The 14,531-nt window shown below is 34.7% G+C and overlaps 1 pseudogene; it reads left to right on the top strand.

Annotated features, from left to right (window-relative positions):
- The first annotated feature begins 6,698 nt into the window (after nt 1-6,698).
- Nucleotides 6,699-7,203, top strand: LOC105298528 (annotated as a pseudogene).
- Nucleotides 7,204-14,531: the final 7,328 nt, after the last annotated feature.

Genomic DNA, 14,531 nt, shown 5'->3' with positions numbered 1-14,531 from the left:
AAATGGAAACATATTTTATGTGCCTGGATTGGAAAAATCAACATAGTTAAAATGGCCATGTTACCAAAGTGATATAAAACTTTAATGCAATTCCCATCAAAATCCTAATGACATTTTTTTAAAATGAAACAAAAAATCATCAGATTTGTATGGAATCACAAAAGGCCTCAAATAGCCAAAATGATCCTGAGAAAAAAGAACAAGGCTGGAGGTATCACTCAGCCTGACTTCAAATTATACTACAAAGTGACAATAATTAAAACAGCATAGTATTGACAGAAAAACAGACACATAGAGAAATGGAACAGAATTGAGAGTCCAGAAATAAACCTAGTGTATATGGGCAAAAAATTTTTGACAAAGGAGCCAAAAATATGCAACGGAGAAAGAAAAGCCCCTTCAATAAATAGTGCTGGAAAAATTGGAAAGCCACATGCAAAAGAATAAAACTAGACCACTCTCTGTCACCATACACAAAAGTTAACTTAAAATGGATCAAAGACTTAAGTATAAGACCTGACACAATAAATTGAATAGAAAAAAACACAGGTACTAAACTCATGGACCTTGGATTTAGAGAAGATTTTATGAATTTGATTTCAAAGGCAAGAGAAGTAAAAGCAAAAATAAATGAATGGTACTATATTAAACAAACAAACAAACAAAAAGCTTCTGCACAGCAAAAGAAACCATCAACAAGACAAAGAGACAACCAACTGAATGGGAAAATTATTTGCAAAAAATGCCTCTGATATGAAGCTAATATCCAAAATATACAAAGAACTTTTATAACTCAACAATTAAAAATAAAACAATCCAATTAAAAAAAATCCAATTAAAATTAGACAGAAGACCCAAGAAACATTAAAATGACCAACAGACATGTGAAAAAATGATCAATTTCACAAATCTATAGGAATCACTGGATGTCATTTCATCTCTCATGGACCTGTGGAATCAAGATTCAGTACTAAGAATGCAGCTAGACTGGAAATAGAGAAGCCCAGACAACATCTGTATTATAACTCCCAAAATTATTTTTATGAATAAAGTTTTGATCAGGCTACTTCTCTGCTCTTAAATGTTCCATCAATGGCTCTGAAATTCCAGCAGAATCGAGCTAATACTTTACCCTGAAGTTACAGGCTTTCAGTCATTGTCAACTAACTAATTTTCTCACTGTTCTCCTTGACTTACTGTATGCTGTAACCAATCCAAACTATTCTGTCTTCAGTGCTGCATTTATTAGGATTTTCCTGACTCCGTGCCTTTTATGGCTCATACCTGGATGTCCTAGTCCTCTTTAAACCTCCAAATATTACTCATATTTAAATCCACGTTTAAATTTCACCTTTTCTAATGAGACCTCAACAGAAAATAGACAACCTCTTTTAAACTCTCACATGACTACATCTGTTTCTTTCACAGAGTGCATCTCAAGTTTACTTTGCAATAAATTTTAATGTATTTTGTCATTTATGCTCTCTGGAGAGCATAAAGAAAACTCAATAAATTTACAGTTTTTCAGAGACTGAGAAGACAAAACATCAATTTGGAAGATGGGAATATCATATTTAATAATCAGCAGAAACCATTAAAGATTGCAACATAGTATGAGAGCCAAGTAGTTTCTAAATAATAAAGCATTATGGTTAGCTTCCTTCAAAAGGAAGAAAATGGAACTGAGCAAAGTATAATCAGCTTTCACTCTCTAGGTTCCAAATTTTTCAAACGGGTAGTCACTTTACCTTTCTTAGGGTAGATTATGTCAAAAGGTGGAGTGAGACTAGCAATTAATTTATATGTACTCCCTTTACATACAAAGAAAACTCAGGGGTGATGTTGGGTCCCAGGACAGGCTATCCCGACATATCCCACAATAAACTGATTATTCTGAGTTAAAGTTACATGAAAAGCATTCAGTGCAAGAATGGCACATTGACATCCCACGCCTCTGTCTCCTTGAGTGCAGAAAATAAATCTCCCCTTTGAAAGTATCCTCTTTGCTCAGGGGGACTGAGAGAGAGATCCTTATCCTAGAGTTAAGGAATCCAGATCGGAGAAGATTGTATAAACAAATTTGTTACTTAGTTCATTGACTACCCCAAGCCCTTTTTCTTTTTGAATTCCTGTCCTGTCAATTCTCATTTCTTTATTGTTTCTTTGTCTAAAATGTATAAAAATTTGCCTGCTTCAATTATTGCTTTGTATATCATTTATGATCTCCCATGTGCATGTATTAAATTGTTTTTTTTTTCTCCTATTGAACTGATCTTGTGTCATTTTTATTATTAGTCTAGCCATAAGAACTCAGAAGTGGTGGACAGGAGACTTCTCCTTCCCTGACATGAGAAAGCTGCATCTTTCTTTAAAACGCAGTCTAAACTCATTAAAGGCAGGGATTACATTTGAGTTCTCTTTGTGTTCTTCATTTTGCCAACCAAACATAGTGCTTGTATCTTTTGTAGTCAATTGAGAAATGTCCATACACTGATGGGCAAATGAATTTGTATCAGAGCTCTTGAAAAAAAAAAACAGAATATTTCACTCCTTTGACTTAAAAAATATTCTGATCTGAAGACAATTAAGAAGCAGCAAATGCAGGAAGAAGTCACTCTATCCTCTCTCCTTTCAGCCTAAAGACTAGAGATAAAGTCTCCATACAGAAAAGAATTTTAGACTCTTAGCCTAGGGAGGGCACCAGAGGAATCTGCAAGTAATCACTGTTAAACTAATCCCTATCTTCTTAGTTTCTTTTCCTCCATTAACTACCTTAGCCCAAGCCCCTTTGTCTTGTCACAGTTTCACAATTTACTACTCTTTTTCCAAATTAGTATAAAAGCTATTCAGCAACAGCTGCTTCTTTGGGTCTTCATTTTTCTTGTGAGTGTTCCCTTGTATGTATGAGATATACACATTAATCAACTTCTGTTTATTTTTCTCTTGTTAACCTATTTTTGTTACAAGTCCCTAGACCCTACTTAGGAGGGTAGAAGTTTCCTCTCCAACATGCTCAAATCCAAATGCTTTAAAAAGCAATTTAGTAAATGTAAAAATAGACAGGAAGTATCTACAATTAACTGAAAGCAGAGTTCCTGGCAATAAGGTCTTCAAATTAAAATAATAATATTAATAAGCACTGCAATAGCCAACCAAAATAAAATGGGGAATTGATTCAACCCACAAGCCATCTATACATTAGCATTAGTTAGTTTTTGATTCAAGTTATTTGTTTTTCCACCTGCTTCTTTCTAAGTAGAACAAGTCTAGAGGAAATCATTAACATCATAATCTATGTAAATGTTCTCACTCAGAGTTTACCCTTCAGTGACCTGAGATCAAAAGTGCTTTATTTCATGTTAAATTAATTTCAGAGAATATATAGATGTGAGAATATAATCGACTTCTTCACATATGTATCCATATCCATATCCATACATACATTTTTTTGAAGTCCAGGTTACCTTGCTTAGGCCATTGATATCATATCATATACACTCTTGTCTCTGTCTTACCTACCTTTGTTCACTACCAGGACTAACCCAGTAAAACGGACATGTAGCAGACTATGATAGTGACAAAAAAAAAGAAACAGAAGAAAACAAATAATCCAGATTATCTTTAAATTATTCATTTATTCTTTTTTAATTGAGATAAAATTGATATGTAACATATTAGTTTAAGATATACAACTATATGATTAAATATCTGTATATATTGCAAAGTAATCACCACAGTAAGAATAGTTAGCCTCCGTCATATACAGTTATAAACATTTTTTTCTTCTGATGAAAATTTATAAGATCTATTCTCTTAACAACTTCAAATATACAACACACCTTCTAACTTCTTTTGCAGATCTGACCAAAAAACAATTATGGTGTAGTAACTTTAATTTTTCTTTCCTTCCACTGTGTTTTGGATTTACTTGTGGTCTGTTTGGAAACTCTTTGAATATACCTTTCTGATAACACAGTCAATGTAGAGGATCTCCAAATGAACACTTCTCTCTCCCTGCCATTTTAAAAAGGAGGACATGTATGTCCAATATCTAAAAGACACACTAGAAATCCTAGAAAGCACAATGACATGGGTTAGCAGAGAAACAACTTAAAATATTTATCTTTGGGGGTAAAAAAGTCAGTTCAGAGGACTACCAAAGCTTAAGAAACTTGAAGATAAACTAACTTTGCTTTGAGAAAAAGAGTGTTTTGTTAAAGGAACAGACAAAACCAGATGACTATTTCAATTGTATTTTGTATACCACATCTAACTCTAGCATATTTTTGATAACCATATAAAATAACAGAATATTTGCACAGAATAGCCTTGTTAATAGCATTCATATGAATGGCATTTCTATAAACCTTGAGTAATGCCTTGTCTCACCAACTTGTCAAGATCTCTTAAACAAAGACTTAAAACTTCCCATTAGAATATTTTAAGACCATACTCTGCTTTCATTTCACTTAGTAGCACTTAGCACTGTCACCGCTGAGGGTGAGGTAAAATCTGGCATCGCCCCAGGGGTGTTGGAGAGGAGGAGGAGGTGGACAGGGGAGTAAGGTGGACTGTGTCAGTTCTTCCCCACCCACGTAGCAAAGAATTGCAGGTTGGTTGGATTTAGAAAAAGTAAGATTTATTGAAAGTACATTTTAGGAGACTCCACACTGAGGAAGACTGCAACTCCATGGAATTGAGGAGATAAAGAGATAAGATAGTACACTCCAAAGGGAGGACGGGTTTCCAGCCTGGAAAGCTGTAACAATGCAGAGGTGGGAAGATCTGGTTATATTTGGTCCCTGATAGGAGGGCCTAGATGATCCCTATGTGAAGTCACCTTGACTGACACTTGGCTGCTATATAAAGTTTTCCCTACTGCACATGTGCTTCCTTACCTAGAATTTAGTCTGTTATAATTAAATTCATGAACTTCCAGACATAGTCACGATATTATAATGATGATATAATGAGGCTGAAGTTAAGGGCAGTACTTCCCGTACATGCATTTGTAGCTGTTTTAGGCCAGCAGCTTTTATCATATTTGTGCTCTAGGATTTGGGATAATTTATAAGCCTAAATGGGAGGTATTTCTGAGAGGTGCTTAGGAAGGTCTTCAAGGGAAATTTCTATGGTTACAGAGTTGGGCCTTGGCTCCTTGTCTTCATGCCTGCCTAACTATCTAACACCACTATCTGATATTATATTTTTATTGGCTTGTTTACTTTTTGTATTTTTCTACCACTTTACAATGTAAGCTCTATGAGGGCAGGAACTTTCATTCTCTGTGTCTACAAAATGTTCTAGGTTATGATAAAAGCTCAATAGATGTTTGCCAAGTGATTATAAATACAAACAAATTTACCAAGAAGAAGATGGTGACAAGGAATAAAGATAAGGGCTTCACAGAGTCCTTATGAAGGGGGAGACCCCATGAAGAAAATGAAAAGACTTGGGGTCAATCAAAGTGTGTGTAGGATTCAATCGAAAGAGAGCAATGTCTCTCATGTGAACTGAAATAAGAGAACAGCAACACAAGACATAAAAAGGAAAACAATGATTTAAGGCAAAACTTGTACAAAATTTGAAAACTAGATTGTTTATATTAGAAAATACAAAGAGCTCATTCATGTGTAGAGAAACAAAAATTGAAATCCCAGTAATTAAGTACAGAAAGCATATAAACTCACAATTTAAGCAAATGACTCATGGGAAATTGTACCAAATATAAACAATAACATAAGTGTAAATTAAAGCAATATCGAGGCATTATTTCATATGCACAAAATTGGTCAAAAAATAAGAAAACACAATTTCTAAACTGGGAGCTATGGACTGATTGTATCCTGACATTCTTCTGTTGAAATCTTCATGGGCATGAGATCAGACCTTTGGGCAGTAATTAGATTTAGATGAGGTCATGAGAGTGAGGCTGAAGGAAACCAGAATATGTCATCCCAAAATATAGCTCTTTGATATAAAAGTTATTATGCCAAAAAGCAATAAAAAAGAGCTAATGCAGAAAAAGCACCCCCTTGTCTACCTAAAGGCAGGATATAGGCCTCTCCGCATATTGGCTCTGTCGACAGCGGGTTGGCTCCGCTGTAGAGTCTGGTGCCCCTGTCCCTGTCTGCAAAGCGCCATGCTGCAACTACCGCCACTCCCTGCCCTGCAGCCGCCGCCACCGCTGCCTCCTGTGTCGCCACCGCCTCGGACCCGCTTTATGATTAGGCTACAATCTTCAATGAGTAAATATATTCCTTTCTGTGGTGTTCTTGGTCACACATTTCTGGAGTTTGTGAAGGGCAGTGGAGATTACTGCCAGGCACAGCACGACCTCTGTGCAGACAAGTGAACTGTAGAAATTCATTACTACTCTACCATGAAGCCCCAGTAAGAGTGGTTAACCTGGACATGGAAGTTTTGAATTGAGATCTGCAGAGCGTTTTACAAGCGTTCTCACCTGGATGGGGTAAACAGTACACTTCCTTTCTATTGCCTCAGTATTACTGGACTGAAGAATTGCTGCTGCTTGTTAGGCGGTTGATTTCACATTCCATGACTTTCAACTTCATACTCAAAGCACTGAGAATTTCAAGTGAAGTATATTGAAGTAGACTCAGTTTCTTTGCATCATTTCTGTATTCAATTTTTAAATTCTTTCATAAACCTACTGAGTGTTTTTTAACTAAATTAACATGGCTTGAATGAATCGTCCAGCTCCTGTGGATGTCACATACAAGAACATGAGATTTCTTATTACACACAATCCAACCAATGCGACCTTAAATGAATTTATGGAGGAACTTAAGAAGTACGAAGTTACCACATAGTAAGAATATGTGAAGCAACTTACAGCCACTACTCTTGTGGAGAAAGAAGGCATCCATTTTCTTGATTAGCCTTTTGATGATAGTACAACACCATCCAACCAGACTGGTTAAGTCTTGTAAAAATTAAGTTTTGTGAAGAACCTGGTTGTTGTATTGCTGTTCATTGTGTTGCAGGCCTTGGGAAAGCTCCGGTGCTTGTTGCCCTAGCATTCATTGAAGGTGGGATGAAATATGGAGATGCAGTTCATAAGACAAAAGCAGCCTGGTGTTTTTAACAGCAAGCAACTTTTTGTTTGGAGAAGCATCGTCCTAAATGCAGCTGCGCTTCAAAAACTCCAATGGTCATAGAAATAACGGTTGCATTCAATAAAACTGGAGCGTCTGATGCCTTTGCCTTGGAAGTAGGACTTGAGACAAGACCTAATTTGTTGTACATTATTAGCCAACATGTTGGCTTGGTGAATAAGTCTAATGAAGCTTCCACAGGAGTATTGGAAAGCGGTTTTACCAGGCCACAAGCTTGACAGAATTGCAACTTCTATGTTTGGGTTATGATCAATCTCTTTTGATACTTAGCAAAAGATTCTTGCTGTTCAGTATTTAAAATGTGCTTTTCATTTGTACCAATCGGCTTTTCCTGAAATCATGCAGTATTATGTCTTTAAATTTATTCCCATGCCAGAATCTTATCAATATATAAGAAATTTAGAAAGATTAGGTGCCAAAATACCCAGCATAATACTTGTATATTTTTGGTTTCATATAGAACTAAAATCCCAGAAACTATGAACACTGTGAGTATGATCTGGTTTATTCAGTTGGTTTATTTATCCGTTCAGTCATTTCACATATAGAAAGTTAGACCTATATGGTTGTCTGCCTGCTTGCCTTATGTTTACATCTCCCACATTCATACATGTATACATCAGGTTTGCTGAATTTTTTTTTTTTTAATATATCAAGTCTTTGATTATTTAATGTCTTTCTATACATCTCATTTTGTTCTGTTATGGAAAGCCTTCATTTTGAAAATTTACATTGTATAAAAGCACATGTCTTTAATGTCTCCAGACAACAAAGCCTTACAGTTAATTTTAATGTTTGCTCTTGGGCTGCAACTTACAGGAAGGGCCTAAAAAAAAAGAACGGGAAGGGGCTATTAAGTATAATTAGTAAAATGTTGCCTTTGTCTTGTGCAAAACACATAGAATATGCTCTTTAATTTAGTAAATTTTTTAAAGGTAGAGATGCTTTGTTATTTGAGCTAAAACAATTCTTAATCATAAATTCCAAAATTCTTTTAATTTTTTTCATACTTAAACTGAAGTTGTTTTAATTTTTTTCATACTTAAACAAAACTTATTTTTGTTTGAAGTGTAATTTTTTTCTTCCCAACCTCTCTTGCAAAAAATAAAAATAAAAAATAAAAAAATGTGGGTTTCTGCTAATGAATTGAGCAGCCTAATATTTTATATGCCTTTTGAGTTGTGTAACTTAATATTTGGGCACTTGATAATTCGTTTTATTATGTAATTGATAAAATGGTGATGTGTATTAAAGTTAGTTCAACTATATATTTATACTATCTGGGAATGTGTGGTTATAGTTCTGTGGGAAAATTAATCTGTCAGTGTTCGCCAGCTTGTAAAAATCTAGTGCGAGAGCTTTAACAGCTAAATAAATAATGACATGTTTTTATTATAAAAATAAATAAATAAAAAATAAATAGGCAGGATATAAATTCTACTTTTAGAAGAGATTGAGTTTTGTCAGTTCAGAGATAGCACCATTGGAATCTGTACACAAACCTTAATTCCATTAGTTTCTCCTGAATATTTATCTTCCCACAATATGCCACCCTTCTAAGGCTAAAACTACTTTCCTTTGTCCTATATTGTTCTTTGTTGAAGATACTAAATAAGCTAGAATTCTAAGCCTTCATTTGAGTCAATTTTTGGTTTAGTTTCCTCTCATGCGATGTGCACTGCATCACACAAAATCCATATCCCGATGGATACCAACCCTGCTGACATCTCGATTTTAGACTTCCAGCTTCCAAAACTATAAGAAATAAATTTCTATTGTTTAAGCCACTCAGTCTACAATATGTTGTTATGGCGGCTAAGATTGTGGATATGGTTGAAGCAAAATTGAAACATGCTTAATATGATGATATCTTTATGAATTGTTAGAAACATTTTGGAAGGTGATTTCAAATTTAAGTCAAGAGAAATCCTGCATTTTTATTTCTAGGAACTTATCTAGTAGATACTGTTCCACAGGAAAAAAAAATCTTAGTACTTAGATCTAAAGATAAAATATTGAAAAACAACATAAATGTTCAACATTAGGATAATAAATCTATAACTTGTGTTACATCAACCTGATGGAACATTTTGTATCTTTAGAATTGTCATTATGAAATACATGTGGGTCTGTGGAAAGTATAAAATGTATTCTGAGGCAGAGAGGAGAATTTGGCTGACCTTGCAACTAAGAAATCTCTCAGTGTTGTATGGAACTTCCCTGGGTTTAAAGTGGAAAGTGGTTAACACATCAGTTTCATTCAGTGCTCTCAGATTCTGGGAAATTAAGGAGTTTAGGAAACACACAGAGGCAGCACAATTCCCACATGAGAGGAAATCCTGGGACGTCTGCCCCCAAGTTTTTTCTTCCCTGGTGCAGTAGCTAGAGTTTCATCAATTCTAGTTGATTTCACCATTGGCACTACTGAGTCCTCTCCCCTTGAGAGTGAGCTGGTTGGTTTCTCTCACGGGCTAGCTGCATTTTTACTTTTCTAAGGTATGGATTTGTGACTTCTCATGTATAAACCTGACACTTTGTTGTTCATTCTTATAGTGTCATGGCTTATCATAGAGGTAACCAAACTCACCCCCTGGTCACAGGAAGACAGGACCATGGGGCGCCTAAGTCGAATTCCTCCTCAGAAAATACAGATGGGGACAAAATCCACACCTGCAGCATCCGGGTTAGAGAGGCAGGTGGTGTCTCTCTAGCCTCATCCTGCTGATCATCAGCCATGTGGAAATCCTGCAGCTCTCCTAATCATAGTTCCTGCAATTGATTTCTCAATTGTGGCTTTTCTTCTGGATGACAGTCATTTAAATAACCATTGGCTTTTCATTTCAATAAAAAGGAATTTCAAGTAATTAATGATATAATTGTGTTAATTTTGGCAAATTTAAAACAGTATTATATGACATATCTGGAAGTTATGAAATCTTTTAAGAAAATATGCCAGAATTGGTAACTATTTTCTTTTTTCTGATCATAGATGTGTTGTTTGTTATTGATAGGAAATATAGACAAGAGAATAAAAGATGCCACTGAACTCAGAAATAATGGTCTTAAAACTTTGGTATGTTTTTCCTTTTTTATGTGTATTGTCTTAGATTGCTACAAATATATTTTTATTTGTTAATATGATACTTATATATTTTTTTGTTCCATTCTTTCTTTGCATATATAATTTTAATGTCTGCATCAAATTATATGTAATCATTTTAATATTTCTTAGTTTTATCTACTTTTATTTAGATAGTTTTGTTTATGCATATCCTTTATTTATTTGTTTTATAAACAGGGAATATCTTTGCATAAATATTGGTTCATATTTTATATTAGTTTATAAAGATAAATTTAAAAGTAAAATTGCCAAGTTAAACATTCGGAATAATTTAATTCTAATAATTATTTTGTCAAATCATTTTTTAAAAAACTGCATTTACTCTTGGAACCTAAAAAGAGCTGTCTTTAAAAGATATTAAAGAATATGACAATAAACATACAATTCTTAAAGTTGGTCTGGTCACCAAGCAGATGCTTTTGGATGACATTCTGTTTAAGCTTCTTGCCTGCATAAATGAAAAATTCAGTTCAGTAGCAAATTATTCTACCTATAGGATAACAGAAAAATCTACTTTCCTTCCTGAATGGAAATCATAGGGCAGATTAACTTTCCAAAATCTATAAGGGCAGGCAAATACAGAGAACCATAGCTGAGATTAATTAACCCAAAGCAGAAACTGTTATAGTGCCATAAACTGGTAGAAACACTCTTAGATAGGACACCAAATTTTAATGAGATTTACTTAGCTACCTTACTAGATTCTCATGATGAAGAGTCTAGAAAAATCCTATCACATCTCTGGAAGTTGGAAGAGAGAAGTAACAATTTTGAAAGCCACCCAGAGTATTAGCTGTAAAAAAAAAAAAAAAAAAAAAGCCTACTTTTCTTGGGGAAAGACTTTACCAGAGCCTTATCCCAGTAGGGGATGGGCATTTACCCATGATCAGTCGTGTCTAGACTTCCTGTCTCACTTAAGGGGGCAGGAAGATAAGAACCTCTTATGAAGTTCACAGACCATGGGCACAAGCTCACTAAACCACAGATATAATCATAAGATTGTACAAAATAGTTCCTTTCCACATCTAATCAACACATCATCAGGGATCCAATATAATAACAATGGATTCCAGCTAAAGAGCTGTAAGGTAAAACTCTATTTATAAAGTTCTTAGACAAAACCAGAGATAAGCAGACTCTCAACAGGTAAAAGAAAGGCCTGTCTCTAGTCGGCAGCATTCAATTTAATGAAGGTTTATTTTTACATTGTAAATATCCATAGCAGAATTCTGATTAATTCATGTTAGTCAGTTATCTACTCTCCTCGAAATAAAATTGTTTAGTAAAAATCACCACAGAGCTCCATTGGCTCTTTATTCTGATAGGAGAATAAAGCAAGGAAAAATTATCTGTCTTCGGAATTACCCAGAGAAGTAGAGAAGGATCTTGCTAATATTCTGGTTCAGCTGCTATTAGAATAACCATGGGAATATGTGTTTATTAAAACAATAGCTTAAGTGGAAACAGAACAGGAGATTTCTGAATTGCCTTGTTTTATACAATAGAAAGTTTCTTTGTATTTATGAAACTGTCGTGTCAGAATGGTTTGTTGAGTTTAATCCCCATACTATATAATCTCCACTACAGAAAAGGAAGCACTTTGCAAGCTCCACTCCTTTTCTCCTTTCTCCAGAGGGTATTTTGTAAATTACAGCTTCTACACAAGATGTAGATCCCTAGTGGCCTGCTAAAGCTAGTATAGTTCCCCAAAGTGCATAATGACTCCCAAGTTACAGCTTTAATGGTGGAGAATTATAATGAATGATAGAGAGTGAAAATCCCCCAGGTTTCCTTGCTTCGGGTGAGCCTGAGAGCTGGTCCTCTGATGGTACCAGATTTAATGCAAACACCATCATCTTCAGACTTGTTCCCTTCAGCTTCCCAACATAGAAACAAATCCCAAAGACGGAGTGATTATTTACACTCATATTCTTAGAAACTGATTTGTAGATATCATTGTTCAGACAATGCCTTTGTCATAAATTGAAGTTACACAAGTACTTTTAAAATGTAAATCACTATTGAGAAGTCACTATAGTCTCACCACTTAGAGGCCTAATTCTTCTTGCTAAACAAACAGTGGAGTCATCTGTATATTATATCGGCCTGGGTTTATTTCTAAAAATACTTCCTGAATCACTCTGGCAAGAAAAGATGAGTCCTCAGGAAACAAGTGGTTAGAGATGCTACGTAGGCAGCTATGAGTTCCCTCAAGTGCAGATACTGGGAGTTCACTGCTGTTATCAGCAATGTTGCCTATAACGTTGGCAGTATCACATTAAAGCCATGGAAACATTATATGAATTGAAAGAGAGCTTCCTGGACACAAATCAGGAAACATAACAATGACAATGTATGGTTTAAGAGATGAAAAGAGAGTTCGCTTGATTAGGCTACATTTAGATAGAAAACTGTTGGCTTTCAACAGCATTTCTATAGGTGACTATTTTTGTTGTTGCTGTCACCAGACTCATTGTGCCCTGCATTAAACCCAACCAACACATGCCTGCCTCCAAAAATGACAGTCTCAGTACCTTAGGTATCTATTTATTTTTAGTGCTTGAATCTGGATCAACAATCTCAAATTTGCCAAGTATTTACCCTCACTTAAGCCCTCTATCTTTGTTCTGTTCACTCCCTTACATTATGTTGCATCCTTTTTTTAATTAACATTTTTTATTCTTCAATTGTATTTGACATACACTATTATATTAGTTTCAGGAGTACAACATAGTAATTAGACATTTATATAACTTATGAAGTGACCACCCCAATAAATTAAATATTCATCTGACACCATACATAGCTTTACAATATTATTGACTATATTCCTTATGCTATACTTTATATCCCCAAGATTATTTTGTAACTACAAATTTGTACTTAATCCCTTTCCCTTTTTTCACCCCTCCCATCTGGCAACCATCAAAATGTTCTCTGTATTTATGAGATTGTTTCCGTTTTGTTTGTATTCTTATTTAGATTCCACATGTAAGTGAAATCATATGGCATTGTGTTTCTCTGTCTGACTTACTCCATTCAACATAATACCCTCTAGGTTCATCTATGTTGCAGATGGCAAGATTTTGTTCTTTTTTTATGGCTGAGTAATAGTACATTGTATATATGTACTACCTCTTCTCTATACATTCCTCCATTGATGGACATTCAGGTTCCCTTCCTATCTTGGCTATTGTAAATAATGCTGCAATGAACATATGAATGTATATGTCCTTTTGAGGTTGTGTTTTGTGTTTCTTTGGATAAATACTCAGAAGTAGGATTATGGGATCAATGATGGTTGTTTTGTAGTTTAGTTGTAATTTTAACGTAATCATGAAGAAGCAAGCATAGCGTTTCGCTACTCTGCCATCTTGATGGGAAATCCTGTTATGTTCTGGAATCTCCTTGGCCTTTGAATTTCCTTTTAATTTGTATCCTTTATGGTATTCTTAGGGACAATTATAAATAATCCCTTAACTGTCCTCTTTCAAATTAGATCCCATCTTTCAACCGTCCCAGCAAATGATTACAATTGTTTTTGATTCATTCAAAGGATTCTTTTTTGTTTTTGCAAGAAAACACAAAGCTATACTCTTCTTCTCTTTTTTTTTATATAACTGGTTGTTTAGCATAGAACTGTTCTGCACTCACTTTTTGGTCGATCCTATCCAGAATAATCTATTTTGATTAACTTAGAGTTAACTGATTAGGGGCCACAATTACATCTGTAAAATCTTTTAATGGTTTTTAATCCCTTAATGACTTATAACTTGGAATAATCATAGAAATGACAGCCCATCACTTTTACCATATTTATTGGCTAAGAAGCAAGTTATAGGTCCAGCTTACACCCAAGAGGCTGAGAATGATACCTATCACAAAGAAGAGAAACTGTGGGGTCAATTGTAATTTTGAAAGAAGTTGACAAAAATCACTCCCAAGAGAATCACACTTATTACATTTTCAAAAAGCAGTACATTCCTATTTACTCCTAGCCCTCACCAGCATTGTGTGTTGATACATTTTGGAATGATATCAGTCTGATACGTGAATTAGGGATTCTCAATGTAGTCTTAATTTTCTTTCTTTTATTATGACTGAGATTCAGTAGCTTTTTTCATATTTTTAAGTACTGTTTATGTTTTATTTTTACTAATACTGTTATTTTTCTCCCATTTTCCTCCATGGATTATTAGTCTTTATCATATTTATTTGAGAATATTTTTACCTACTAGAATGGTTAGACCTCTATTTGTGATAGGATCTAT

The sequence above is a fragment of the Pteropus vampyrus genome, unplaced genomic scaffold, assembly GCF_000151845.1.
Source record: "Pteropus vampyrus isolate Shadow unplaced genomic scaffold, Pvam_2.0 Scaffold156, whole genome shotgun sequence".
In the NCBI taxonomy this organism is placed as follows: Eukaryota; Metazoa; Chordata; class Mammalia; order Chiroptera; family Pteropodidae; genus Pteropus; species Pteropus vampyrus.
This window is presented reverse-complemented; position numbering and strand designations above follow the sequence as displayed.